The sequence below is a fragment of the Rattus norvegicus genome, chromosome 2 (assembly GCF_021556685.1).
Source record: "Rattus norvegicus strain SHRSP/BbbUtx chromosome 2, alternate assembly SHRSP_T2T, whole genome shotgun sequence".
Lineage (NCBI taxonomy): Eukaryota > Metazoa > Chordata > Mammalia > Rodentia > Muridae > Rattus > Rattus norvegicus.
The window spans coordinates 40,258,943-40,271,970 of record NC_141535.1 but is presented as its reverse complement, the minus strand read 5'-3'; the positions used below and the strand labels follow the sequence as shown (position 1 = coordinate 40,271,970).

Genomic DNA, 13,028 nt, shown 5'->3' with positions numbered 1-13,028 from the left:
CTGTGTGTCTGTGTGTCTGTGTGTCTGTGTGTCTGTGTGTCTGTGTGTCTGTAGTTGCACTGTGCTTCAAGATGCTGAAGGTGAGCCACCTGTCATTCTTCACCCGTACTCGGTCTGTGGATGCTTCCCAGACAGTGGTGCTGCCATCACTCCAGATCAAGAACATTCCATGATCTACAGGCCCTGCTCCTCGTGCATCGTCCATGCCTGCCCTTCAGCAAGTTGCGCCAATGGCCCCAAGCACCAGGCTCTCCTCTCCTGTTCCTCTCTTTTCTTCTTCTGTCCCCTTCCTGTTTCCTCTCCTGTGGTCTGTGTTCTTAGAACTTCCTGTGCCCACCTTAATTATTCCCGGGGCTTTGATCCTACCCTTCCAAAGTTGCCAGTCAAAAACTCAAAGGCTTCCCAGGGACCCACAAAGTGGACCAGTAACCTAACCCAGGGCTGTACAGATGCAAAACCACTGCAGGACCAGGGTTGTGGATCAGACAACCAGCAAGGAATGAGGTGGTATGACTTGCACCCTAACAACAGCTGTACCTGGCAAAGCTGGGTGCATTCACCCCGTTCTCCTCCAGTATGGAGAAGCTGTATTCCCTCCCCTTCAACCCTTCTCTGTACTCTCCTCTCAACCTGATTTTACCATGACATCCATGAACAGAGGGACTAGCCTGCTTACGGTATCTTGTTGGCCACCCTTCCTACCCTACTCCCTGCCTGAGGACAATGGTCTGAATGAATTCTTTCAATGGAGACCTTTGTTCTCTTGACTGCTAATTGGGTTCAGTCAATCAGGAATCCCTGACAGGTGGGAGAGACAGGAGGTGGTGACTAGGAAAGTTATTCCTCCATTTTTCTTCAATGGCCTGTCTTACATCATCTTGGCAGGACTGTCCCCATCCAGCAATGGATCCCTCCCCACGTCTTCTGCAGCCCAGGAGCTATAACGGAACCCAGTTGTTCTGCACTGTACTTTATGAATCCCTTCCATACAGCCACACCTTTGTAACACAGTCCATTTAATAAGCCAGCCTTCGGTTATTCTGCTGTGCATAGTAAGACGGATGGTAGGGTGTAGGTAAAGAAAGGTAAATCCACTGCAGGCCCAGCCTAGGTAGGAAGAGGTCAGTGTTAAAGAAGGCTGTCCCAAGCCCTAGCTGACAGGCACTCAGCCAGACAAGGTGAGGGCTGAACTCAAAACCTAAGAAAGGAGGTTTGCAGCAGGTCAAAAGCAACATTAACAGCAACAAAGCTCAGAGTCACACGGGGAAGATCAGAGGCTGTGGTCATGTGAGCATCAGCACAGGGCTGATAGCCAGAGGTTCAAGATGACTGGAGAGCGGGGAAAGAGTGCAAGGCAGTGAATCAAGGAGTGAAGCTGGGGTCTAATTAGCCATCTTCGGAATTCCGGTAAAGACCTCCAGAGAATGCCAGTATGTAATGACACTGGGTTATCAAACTGTAGACACAGGGCTACTGGGTGATAGAGTGAGGAGAGACCCTGGGAGTGTCTCACATACAGACTAGTAGCTCACCCATATGGACCCATGACTCCCTGGGGACATGCCCAGGCTAGTTTTTATTTTCGAAAACAGATTGTGTGGAAAGCAGACATTGGGACCTTGACATTTTGACTTCAAGTCCATGTTGAGCTGGCCGACAGGGGTGGGAAAACTGGCCATAACAGAAATAATTTAAGCTAGCTGAAATTATGTGGCAAGTTTGATATTAGTGAGAAATAAAAGACTGACTGAACACTCTTAACTGTGGTTCTTAGGAGCTACAGTATGAGTCGGGCCTGGCAGTGCCTGCTGCTACAAGGAGGGAGAAAGCAGATATTTAGAAACCAGGTCCGGCCTGAAGAACTTAGTGAGACCCCCATCTCAAAAAGTAAAAAGAGAGCTGGGCTCAGGGCAAAGCATTTTCTGGATACACATGATGTGTTGCTTCAGTCCCTAGCACTGCAAAGTAATAATAAATAAAATAATAAAATAAACCCATAATATAGCCCTTTAAAAACTATACTTTGCATTGATAACAAAATAAAACTCAAAAAGGCAAAAGTTACCCAATGAAAAGCTAACATAGCTGAAAGATCAAATAGTCTTGTCAAATAGCTCTCTCCAGCAGGGCATCCTGGCACACGGGATAAACCTCACTACAGAAGAGGCAAGGGCAGGGAGCTCTCTGTGAGTTCCCCGCCAGTCCGGTCTACATAATGAGTTTCAGGACAGTCAGAGCTGAGATCCTGTTTCGAAAACAACAACAACAAAACGAAACAAAGAAAAAAAAAAGAAAGAAAGAAACAAAGTCTCACAAGTGCAGAACCTGACCCAGGAAAATTAGTCTTAGCAGGAAACGTCCACAAAAGATGACCGCATGTATCTGCGGCTAAAGTTGAGAAATATAGACATAATCACTGAATAAAATTCCAGCTGTGTCAGTAAACTAAAAATACTGAAAATTATGTATCTAAACAAGAGGCATGATCAAAGAACTCACGCAGAGCGTTGTCTCCAGAAAATGATTTTTAGGTCATAGTCTCAGGAAGTGTGAAACATTTACGCAGGCCAAGGACACAATATTTAGGGGGATGCACCATCCCCTTGTTTTAGAATTAGAACCTTCACAATGGGAATCTGGGACATGCATATTAGCAGGACGGTGTATTATAAGCCAAACAACGCAGTGTATTAGGTGATAAAATTCTTAAGAACAGGGGAAAGAGGCCAGGCAAGAAAGCTAGGGGGTGGCCCAGTGAGAGCTGCTGGAACAACCAGATCAGGTGACAAGTAGCATTCAGTCACACAGCTAAATGAGGAAGCTTTCTTGGGACGAAAAGACCAGTGCAAAAAACGAGCTCAAGCTTTGTGCCTGTGAAACAGAAAGGAAAGCAGAGGGGCAGCTAGAGTCTGTTACCGGCTGTCTCTCTGGACTTAGATTCTCCTTAAGAAGTACCTCCCTTCAGTGTCAGCTCAGTGGCCCTGCCTCTCAAGAGACCCAGCCTCCAAACGTCACTAGGCTTCCAGTAAGAACTAATAACATAAAAGGATGGAGAGATGGTTAGGACCTGGGTGCTAGATGTCAAGTGGCTGACAAAAGAATTGTATGGCTCGTCTGCATTTGGGGGGAAGTTTCTTTCCATTTGACTATAAGGAATGGGGAGATGTTTCCTCCAGGGTGTCAGACACTCCTGGGGACCTTGAGCCAAAAGACCAGGAGAAAATAACATCTGAGTATTGAAGGGGGGCTCGCCCAGGGGGGTGTGATCCAACTGAAGCCTCGGGTATCAGAGAACAAGCTATAGTCAGAGATAACTCGCTATTAGGACTCTTTCTGCTGCCATTCCTGAGGCAGGGGTCACAGTTGAGCAGGTCTTCCTGCCTCTTACATCCAATAAGGAATGCTGACCTTTAATAGAACTACAGCCCCTGAATTCCAGGGCTCCAGTAGCAGTCCTTCACCCACCCATCTCACTGGGTTAGAGGGCCATGGAAAAGAAAACATTGATCCTGACCTTGGCCACAGCCTTCAGTTGGAGTAAACTGAAGAGCCAGTGCCAAGACTTTCTCCTCTTATCATCCTAGAGTAAAGCCTGTTATGTCTGGCAAAACAAAGTTACTCACAGTCTGCTGCAGACTGTTTCTGAAACTACTCTGGGGGCTTCCCTGCCCCGAAACCTGGGGCATTTTGACCACAGGGGCAGGAACTGACTGCTGCGGGGATAGGATCAGAGGCACCGTCCATGTCAATGATGACTAACGGGGAAGGTGACTTAATGTTGGAGATTGACTCCTCTCCTGAAATAGGGCCAGCAGATAAGGCAGACTCTCTCAAAGAACTTCTCTTAATGAACGCTCTCCTTCTGTGAGCAAGTGTTGAAGGTCTGGCCACTGAAGGCAGTGACTGGAATTTTTTTCAGGGCCAAAAGTCTCATAATAGTCTAACACACACACACACACACACACACACACACACACACACACACACACACACAAACTCTCCACTATCTTTTTGCATCAGCCCTGGCCGGCCTCATCACCTTGAAACTCCTCTTATGCCGATTTGGCCTGAGCTGTGCCGCTGCCCGTGAGCAGCCTGCAGCTTGCTTGCTAGCAGGCCCACTAGCCTGCCACCCTTAGCCCCACACTTCCTCACTCTGTGTTGTCCCTTCCTTAGAAACTGTGAATGTCTAAGCAACAGGGAGATCCTTCCTTCAGGATCCAAGGCAAAGCTTTCAGGTTCTTTTTTACGTCTACTTCGGACATAACTCAATAACCTGGAGTCCTTCATACACATGTGTGATAAACGTTGACAGTTGCTAGACCGGGCAAGGGGAGCAAAGGGAGGTGTCGAGACCAACCTCGACCAGCAAGGAAGACACGACCAGAGGAGATCTTCTTCAAGCAGTTTATTCAGGAACCTTGATACAATCTTCTTCTACGCCGGGGAACGCCCTACATCAGCTTAAGTACTCAACGCCAACCAACCCCAACGTGCCACGTGGGTCATGCAGACAGGCTGTCACTATGCAGAACCTAGCAGGCCAGACAGGCATAGCCAAATAAGGACTTGTTCACTACAAGGTTGGAAGGTGGAAACCAGCGCCATCTTTGAGGCGCGGCACATTGCAGCTTCCTACAGGGAGGGGCATTTCTTCTTGGGGAGGAGGCTCAAGAGAGAAAGATAAAACTCCCTGGCAGAAAACAATTTCTCTCACGCAAATTATTTCCAAGTTAAGCACCAAGAGGACCAAGTAAAATTCCTTGACAAACAAAATAAACAGTTCCATGCTTTCAAACACAGTCATCAGTCCATGATTTCAAACATAGTCGTCAGTCCAAGTCCGAAAACAAAACAAAAGTCAAAAAGACACGACAATACCACAGAAAACAAACTGGACAGTCTAGTTGACTGTCATAATGTCTTAAGGGTTAGGGGAATAGCCTAATGGTAGAGTTCTCACCTAGACTATTCAAAAGCCTGGGTTCTGGCCCCAGAACTGAACACAGACATTTCCTGTCGACCATGTTGTGTGAGGTTGAGAGGTGGCTTGGCAGTTATCAGCTGCTCTTTTGGAGGACCCAGGTTCACTCACATCAGGTGGTTCACAATACTGGTGACTCCGGTACCAAGAGAACTGACAGCCTTTTCTGGCTTCTTGGGTACCTGCATACCTGGTACACTTGCAGAGAAGCAGGCGTGTGCATACACACACACACACACACACACACACACACACACACACACACACGCATGCACACACACACAGTGAAACAAAATAACTATATTTTTTAATATTTCACTAGCACAGATAAATGTCATGTCTATCATGTATTGGTTGAATTCAGAGTTCACATAGAGTGATCTACTGTTCGTCTAAGAATGTCTTACAATGTTTGCACATGAGAGAGAGAGACAGAGAGAGAGAGACAGAGAGAGAGACAGAGAGAGTTGGGGCTAGAGAGAGGGTTCATAGAGAGGGTTCACTGATCACGAACACTGCCTGCTCCTACCCCACCCCCCACTCTGAATCCCAGCATCCACATGTTGGTTAACAACCAGCTGTAACCCAGAGGATCTGGCACCCTCTGTTGGCTTACACAAGCACTTCATGCATATAATACCCTGATATACATTTAAGCAAAACACCCTTACAAAAAAAGAAAAAACTGTCCAGCCAGATAGTTTCTAGAACATATCCCCTCATTAATCAACACACAAACGTGTGTGGATATATTCTGGGACATCTCTAGTCTACACAAGGAAGTTGAAGCAAGAGCTTAACAGTTCTCTAACTTGTCCCTACATTCCCTTTAGGACAGGGAAAAGTGAATCCAGCTAGTCTGGTGCCCATAGCTAGGAGGGAAACCCTGTGTTTTGTTACAATTATATACAGATTTTGGTTAGCACTTCCATAAGATCAAGGTTTATTTTCATATAGAAATAGCGCTTTAATTATCATTAAAGGGACTAAGCGAGTATTCCTTTGAGAGGGACTTCACAGTAGAATCACAGGGTTGCTAGGTGTTTATTAAAGTGAGTACAAAGAAAACAACTTAAATAAGCCAATACAGAAAAAGCAGACTTATAAGGAATCATACAGGCAAACCATTGAAGGATTATAAAAATCTAAACTCTCAGGGCAGGAGAGATGGCTCAGTGGTTAAGATCACTCACTGATCTTGCAGAGGACCCTAGCTTAGTCCCTGATACCCACATGGTGGCTTACAACCTAATTTGATGCCCTCCGTGCATCAAATTAGGACTCCCTGTGCACCAGCTGTAAAAGTGGTGCACATACATACAGGCAGGCAAAACGCTCATAAGATAAAATAAATCCAAATTTTTAAATTCTCCCCTTCCTCATTCCATTGATGATAAACACGTCCCACAAAGGTTTATGTATATGTCCTGTAGTTTGTACTATCCCCTGACTACCAAAAACTATAGACACCCTGGGGGTTATGGATGCGCTGTTACCATTATCATTACAGATCAGCTCTCAGTGAGGTTTTCTAAGGTAAAGGATCAGAGTTAGGCTCACAGGGTCTCAAATGAGGTAGGTGGCTATTGTTACTCCCATCAGTCAGGAAAAAGACCACTACACCACAATTTAAAACCAAATCTTAAGCAATCTTTAATTAAATTCTGGCCAGGTGGATGGGCTCTAGCTGGGTCCATCTCTTCAGGCTTCCAGAAAATGGCCATGAATACCTTGCAGTGGCTTAAGAAGACAAATCCATCAGAGATGAGCATAAATTCTGACCTATTTCCTGCCTATGAATATTCCCTCACCTACATCCAATCAGGGGTGATCGTACATCCTGTACATCCTGAGGTATTTCCTGCCCACGAACCTCCCGACCACATGTGATCAACCACATCCGGTGGGTGAGTGTTGAGAGGAATGAAAACAAATAGTCTTCAGTGTTTAACTTTGGTTCTCACACTATGAAGAGGAGCCCCCATAAAGAAGCGCAGGGTCCTTCTGGGCAGGTATGCGCATGCTCTGTAGTGTTCTGCCACATCCACACAAAAACAACAGCAGCTTTGAATGTGAGGGCCACGACCACAGTCCATAATCTTTAACTTCTGCCTACCTCCCCACCAGTTCAGCTGTTCCCTCCCTTTTTATTTCTAACCTAATTCTTTTGTTTCATTTCGCTTTTTTTTTTTTTTTTTTTTTTTTTTTTTTTTTTTTTGGATATGTAGCCCAACACTGATCCCTGGTATTCTATGTAGCTGAAGACAAACTTAAACTCCTGCCTCTGTCTCGCAAGTACAAGGATGCCATGCATGCTCGGGCACACCATCTTACTTGCTTGCCACTTTGGTTCTGGAGTTTTCTGAGTTTCTCTTGTTGACTGCTCTCTCTGACACATCTGACTGGATCTGTGAGTGATCTTCCTTCCTGGGCAGATACCCGTTATTAGATCTATTTTAAATATGACTGCCTTAGGCAAAGTTACAAATTCCTAATCAGTCACTCACAGTTATCAGGATCACGTGACAGGAGGCCGGCTGCTGGGCTCCAGAGGTAAAATCTGCGCATGTCCACTGCCGCATCTGTCCCAACAGAGAGCAATTATTTCTTCAGAGTCTAGTTCCCTGCAGGACACTAACCCTAAGAACGATAATGGCATCTTCCTCTTCATATCCCCCGCGCAAAACTGGTACCTGGTAGCCTCTCAGTGTAGTTCTGTCAAAATTAACTAAACTGCCAGGAAAAGCAGACAGCCAAATTTGAATCCCAGGGATGACAATTCCCTGCTGCTCCGCTAGGGTGAATTATTTGGCCTTTCTGAACCCTCTCCGCCTGTGTAGGAAGGTCTTTGTTGCATGCCAAGAAATCCATTGTTACAGAATTCTTCTCAGATAACAGAATATAAATGCACTTGCTAATTTACAACATAAAAGTTCTTAAATATTAAATATTAAATAAGATGTCAGTATGTACTTCCCCTCTCCAGTTGTACTTCTGTCATGTATTATAACTATGTGCAAATACGGCTTCTTCCCATCCAAGGGTAATTTCCCAAAGAATGGGACCTGGGCCTCCCTAACTTCTGTACCCTTGTCTCCTCCTATGCTAAAGCTCTGCACAAGCCAATAGTGTGAAAGGTCGGCACATTTCGTTGTCACTTGTACTTCAAATCTGCACATTAGGGTTTTTTTTGGTTAATGTTTTGTTTGACAAATTAAACACAGGACACATGAAGCATCACGCATACATCAAATTCAAATCTATCTTCGACAACTCAGAGTACTGAACAGTTTCTCAGAGCAAATGAAAGCGAGGCTCACGGGGATCCAGTCTTTCAGTGTGTGTCTCCATCTACTGCATTTCCAGGAGAGTTGCTCAGGCGTTCCCTCTCAGTGACTTTCCCCAGCTTCACTCTGTGGACAGCCAAGCTGCAGCCCTAGGCTTCGAGTGCATGTCTTCGGCATCCACTAGAGGGCAGGCTGGCCTCTCTTGCAGAGCGCTTGCCCCCAAGGGCAATAGAGTCCAGAGGAAACAATAAAAATACACCGGTTGTAACCAGGTTTGTTTTCAAATGGAAAAATACATGCGGGCATGTCCAGATTTGCATTTCGTATTACTTTCACTAGGTATGCGATCCGCAGGCTCAGCTTTCCTCTTGTTTTGTATTTCCTTCTTCCGAGTCTTTCTCCTTCGGATTGCAACAAATAAGCCTTTTTCTCCTTTGAGAGGCTTAACCCACAAAAACAAATCCGGAGGTAACACAAACACTGCATAATTTAGTTAGCAGAGGTTAGATGGCTGAGTTTTCATTTGGGTTTATCTTAAAATAATAAGGCCCTTTTTTTTTTCTCAATTTTTCACGTATTAAGCCGTGAACCTAGATGGAAAAGGAGACAGAAATTCAAAGAAAAAAACAAAAAAAAAAAACGAGTGGGAAGGAGGATTGAGAGGGGTTAGAGAGGGAGGACGGGGAACAAACAGCTGCTGAAAGATAGCTCAGAAAAGAAGTTGTTCTAAGGGTCCTATTGGTCCATTCCAAATATCCCGGGTATCAGCTCCAGATAGACAGCTGAGGGGTGACGGAACTTCGGCAATTGCGACAGCTGCTTCCTCATCTGGAATGAAAATGATTTGGACTAGATAATCTTCTAATTCAAAAGTGGGTCTGTGCCTAACGAGGGAGAGCATGGGCTGGGTGTGTGAAGAGAACTCTGGGAGACTCTGAGACCAAACAAATAAACCGAGTGCGAAGCCAGAATTATCTACCAGCACACCTGCTTGTAGAAACAGAACGTACTCCCAGATAGAGCTCCGCCCCTACCTTCCCCTTGACCTCTGCTCTACTACTGCAAGTCCAGGGGAGGAAGATGTCTGAGCCCCATGAACCATGAAACAACTGGGGTGGTGTAAGAGAAGCTCTGAAGGAGACATTTTCAACCCTAAATGACAAACTACTAGAATTCTAACAAGAACTTTCCCTAGCCTGGCTAGGGAATTATACCCAGCCCTGGGGACTGGACTGATCTGTCACGGGTGGTTTGAGCTGAGCTGCAGGAAGGAGTCCGTGTGAACATTATATGTCATTTAGGGAAAGCCAGTATCTTTTGATCTTGCTTGCACTGCTGCAATTACAGTAATCTCATAGCACCCTAATAATCGAGCAGGTTGTGGTTTCAAAGCTAGTACTGTTCTCTAACATCATGATAACGGATTAATTACTATTTACCAAGTTTACATTTTCATGTTAATATTTCTGAGAGCTGTCTCCACATAATCACTGGTGATAGAGCTTCCACCCCTTAAAGATAGATTACTTAGACAGCATCCTTATAGATGTAAAATATTACATTTTTTTACACATAAAATATACACATATGTGAAAAAGTCAATATAAACTGGGCGAATTTGCTTCATCTGCAATTCCAAATATGCACCACTAGGGGGTGATGCTAACTATTTAAACTATCTATTTAAATGGTCACTCTAGGGCTCAATTCCAAAATACAGATTCCTAGGCCTTGCAGACCTAAGAATTTTCTGAGTAGGAGGTTGCAAAAATCTACCTTTTAAATAAACCTCCTGAGTGAATTTGTGGCATGCTGTCAGATACCGGTAATTAAACTCTTTTTAGTGGTGTAACTGCCCTGATATCTCTCTACAGAAAAATTACCATCAAAACAAAGTCCACATTTCTTGCAGCAGACCACAAGCCCCTATGAGATTAAGGCCTAATCAGCTCTCCCAGCACCTCTGATGCTCTTCTTATGCTGTTCTTCAGAGAGACCTCAGGGCTTTGGAGCAAGTCAATTCTCATCTCTTGACCTGGTCCTCGAGACTGACTTCCTTCGTTTCTTTTATGGCTCTGATCACCTATCACCTCTCAACTCCTACCTGTTGTCAGTCCTGTCAATGGCAGCTGGTGCAAAGAAGGTGTGGGTTCCTAGAAAAAGACAAGATTAATGCAGACCCTTTTGTAGTCACCAACCTGAGGCTCCTTGTGTGTAGTGAATGAATTAATAAATAGACATTTATTCTAATGAATAGAATAAATCTAAGTGAAAAGCAAAACCCTTTATTCAGTTAATCAATGGTTTTCCAAATATTTCCATTTATTTTGTGTATATGAGTGTTTTGCCTGCATTTGTGTGTGTGTACCTTGTGCATGCGTGGTCAGAGGCTAGGAGAGGACATTTGGATTCTCTGAATCTTGGAATTACAGATGATTTTGAGGTACCATGTGGAGGCTGGGAATCAAATCTTGGTTCTCTGTAACAGTAGCAAGTGCTCTTAACCACTGAGCTTCTCTGCAGTCCCATAGTCAGTGATTTTAAAAAACAAAAACAAAACAAAACTATGCTCTCCATATACAGTTCTTACCAAACCAGTACAGTTTTGTGTACCATGCAGTATACCAATCACTGAAAGGACAAGATTCACAACACAAAAAAGGGAAGTTTATTCACAAGCAGCCCAGTGCCCAATAGAAGGGCAAGACTCAACCCATCTTCTTACGGATAGCATTTAAGGGCTGGAGAGGTGGCTCAGTGGTTAAGAGCGCTGACTGCTCTTCCAGAGGTCCTGAGTTCAATTCCCAGCAACCAGATGGTGGCTCACAACCATCTGTAAGGTGATCCGATGCCCTCTTCTGGTGTGTCTGAAGACAGCTACAGTGTACTCATGTACATAAAATAAATAAATATTTTTTTTAAAAAAGAGGATAGCATTTAAGATGGCTCCAGGATGAAGAAGCCGGCTTCAGGCACAGAGAAAGGTGATTGGATCGAGGTAAAGTCATCAAGAATCTGAGTACACAAAGGGAACTTCATGACAGGATGTGAGGATGGAGCTTTGGGTCTGCTAACATTGAAAGACACCTGTGCCAAGTCAGTGGTTCCGACAAAAGCAAGCTTCAAGCCCTGAAAAGTAATCCGGACAACTATGTTCCATAGGGTTGATCTATGCCAAAGCTATCGAGAGAGACTGGTAACATTTACTACTCAAATGTATGGCCTCCAAACATTAAATTAAGCTCATCTAAATGAAAGCATGCCAAGCTCAAAGGTTGGCCTTTCCCTTAGATTCAGTCACACATTACCTATTGGTTTCAATCAATGACAGAACACATATACACAGTGGTCTCATAAGACTATATTGCCGGTTGGGGATTTAGCTCAGTGGTAGAGCGCTTGCCTAGCAAACGCAAGGTCCTGGGTTCGGTCCCCAGCTCCAAAAAAAAAAAAAAAAAAAAAAAAAGACTATATTGCCTGGTAACAGTGAAGCCATCTTGGTTTGTGTAGGTATATTCCATGATGTTTGCACAATAATGAGATGATTTAAGGACATATCCCTCATTAAACTCTCTGTCTATGTGCCCACCCAACTTTCACACGGGCCAATTTTGTCTTGCCTCCAGGAAATAATTTTCTACAGGAGACTGAGGAGAGACACACTCAAATGTTCACAGTTGTGTGAATTTAGAGCTGTGCGCTCAACAGATTCCATCACAACATTAATTGTATCGTGACTGTTCACTTTAATAGAAGTATAGGCTTATGAAAGATTCCCACAAGATCTTCTGGCATCATCTAAGCCTAATGTAGCAACACATCCATTTCCTAAGCATTGAAGAGATTTGTGTGGACCTTAGAGTCACTCTCTACCCTGCTGACCCTACTGTCTAAAACACTGTCCTTAACGGAAACTACCTTATGAGTTTTCTTGGTCTCTGGTGTTATTTTGTTTTGTTTTGTTTTGTTTTTGAGTTTGACCCAATGGAGGCATCAGCTATAAATGAGAGGACTGAAGAAAAAAGAAAGTGGGGTGTTTCGTCCTCACCCCCTCCCTGTGGATGACCAATGACTTCTTCCCCCCTACCTAAGACCCCATCTGAGTCAAGTAGCCTTCTATAACTCTCCAGGTCCTATCAGCTGTCCTCACCTCTGTAAGCCTGAGCCTTGTTAATGGCTCCCCCTATTGCTGGCTCAGGGATGTTTCCCTCAGCCCTACCAACACCTTCATTCATCTTTTCTTGAATCACGTCTTTCGTTTTGGGCTATACTTATTGCTTGCCTTGACCTCTGAGAGGTTTGCTGTTATTCCGTTCTCGTGAGAAATAAACTCAGAGGAACATGGCTTCTGGGGAGGCTGTTGCTACCCTTTTCTAACGACAAATAAGCCACTCCATCTGGCTTTTGCGTCATCGTCCCCTAGTTTCTGGAACTTTCTCCTACAACTTCACTAATGAGCAGAGCCTCTGCCTCACCAGCACTCCCAGGAAGCCTTAAGAGTCTGAAGCTCTCTGCTAGGATTTTCTTTTAGGATACTTGTATTTTAAGCATGTGGGGGTTTTAAAAACAGTTACTAAATATTCTGAGAGATGGCTCTCCCATACCACCTGTCACCCTATTCATTCTCAACTCCCCAGGAGCCGCAGTGCTTCAGGCCAGGCTGGTTGTGTGACCAAAATGTCAGCAACTGGGAAGCCCATAAATAGCAGCAGAGAGGACACATAGGGTGACTCAGTAAAGCCCTTTGAGTCAGGCAG

At 44.6% G+C, this 13,028-nt stretch overlaps 1 long non-coding RNA gene across 1 annotated transcript in view; it reads right to left on the bottom strand.

Annotated features, from left to right (window-relative positions):
• Window positions 1-6,010: 6,010 nt before the first annotated feature.
• Window positions 6,011-13,028, bottom strand: part of LOC102546512 (uncharacterized) — a 47,423-nt gene continuing 40,405 nt past the window's right edge. Inside the window, exons 3-4 of the long non-coding RNA XR_015673891.1 lie at window positions 10,376-10,424; window positions 6,011-9,099 (exon numbers count right to left, since the gene is read on the bottom strand). This is a non-coding gene — a long non-coding RNA (uncharacterized LOC102546512). The remainder of the gene's footprint in view (window positions 9,100-10,375; window positions 10,425-13,028) is intronic.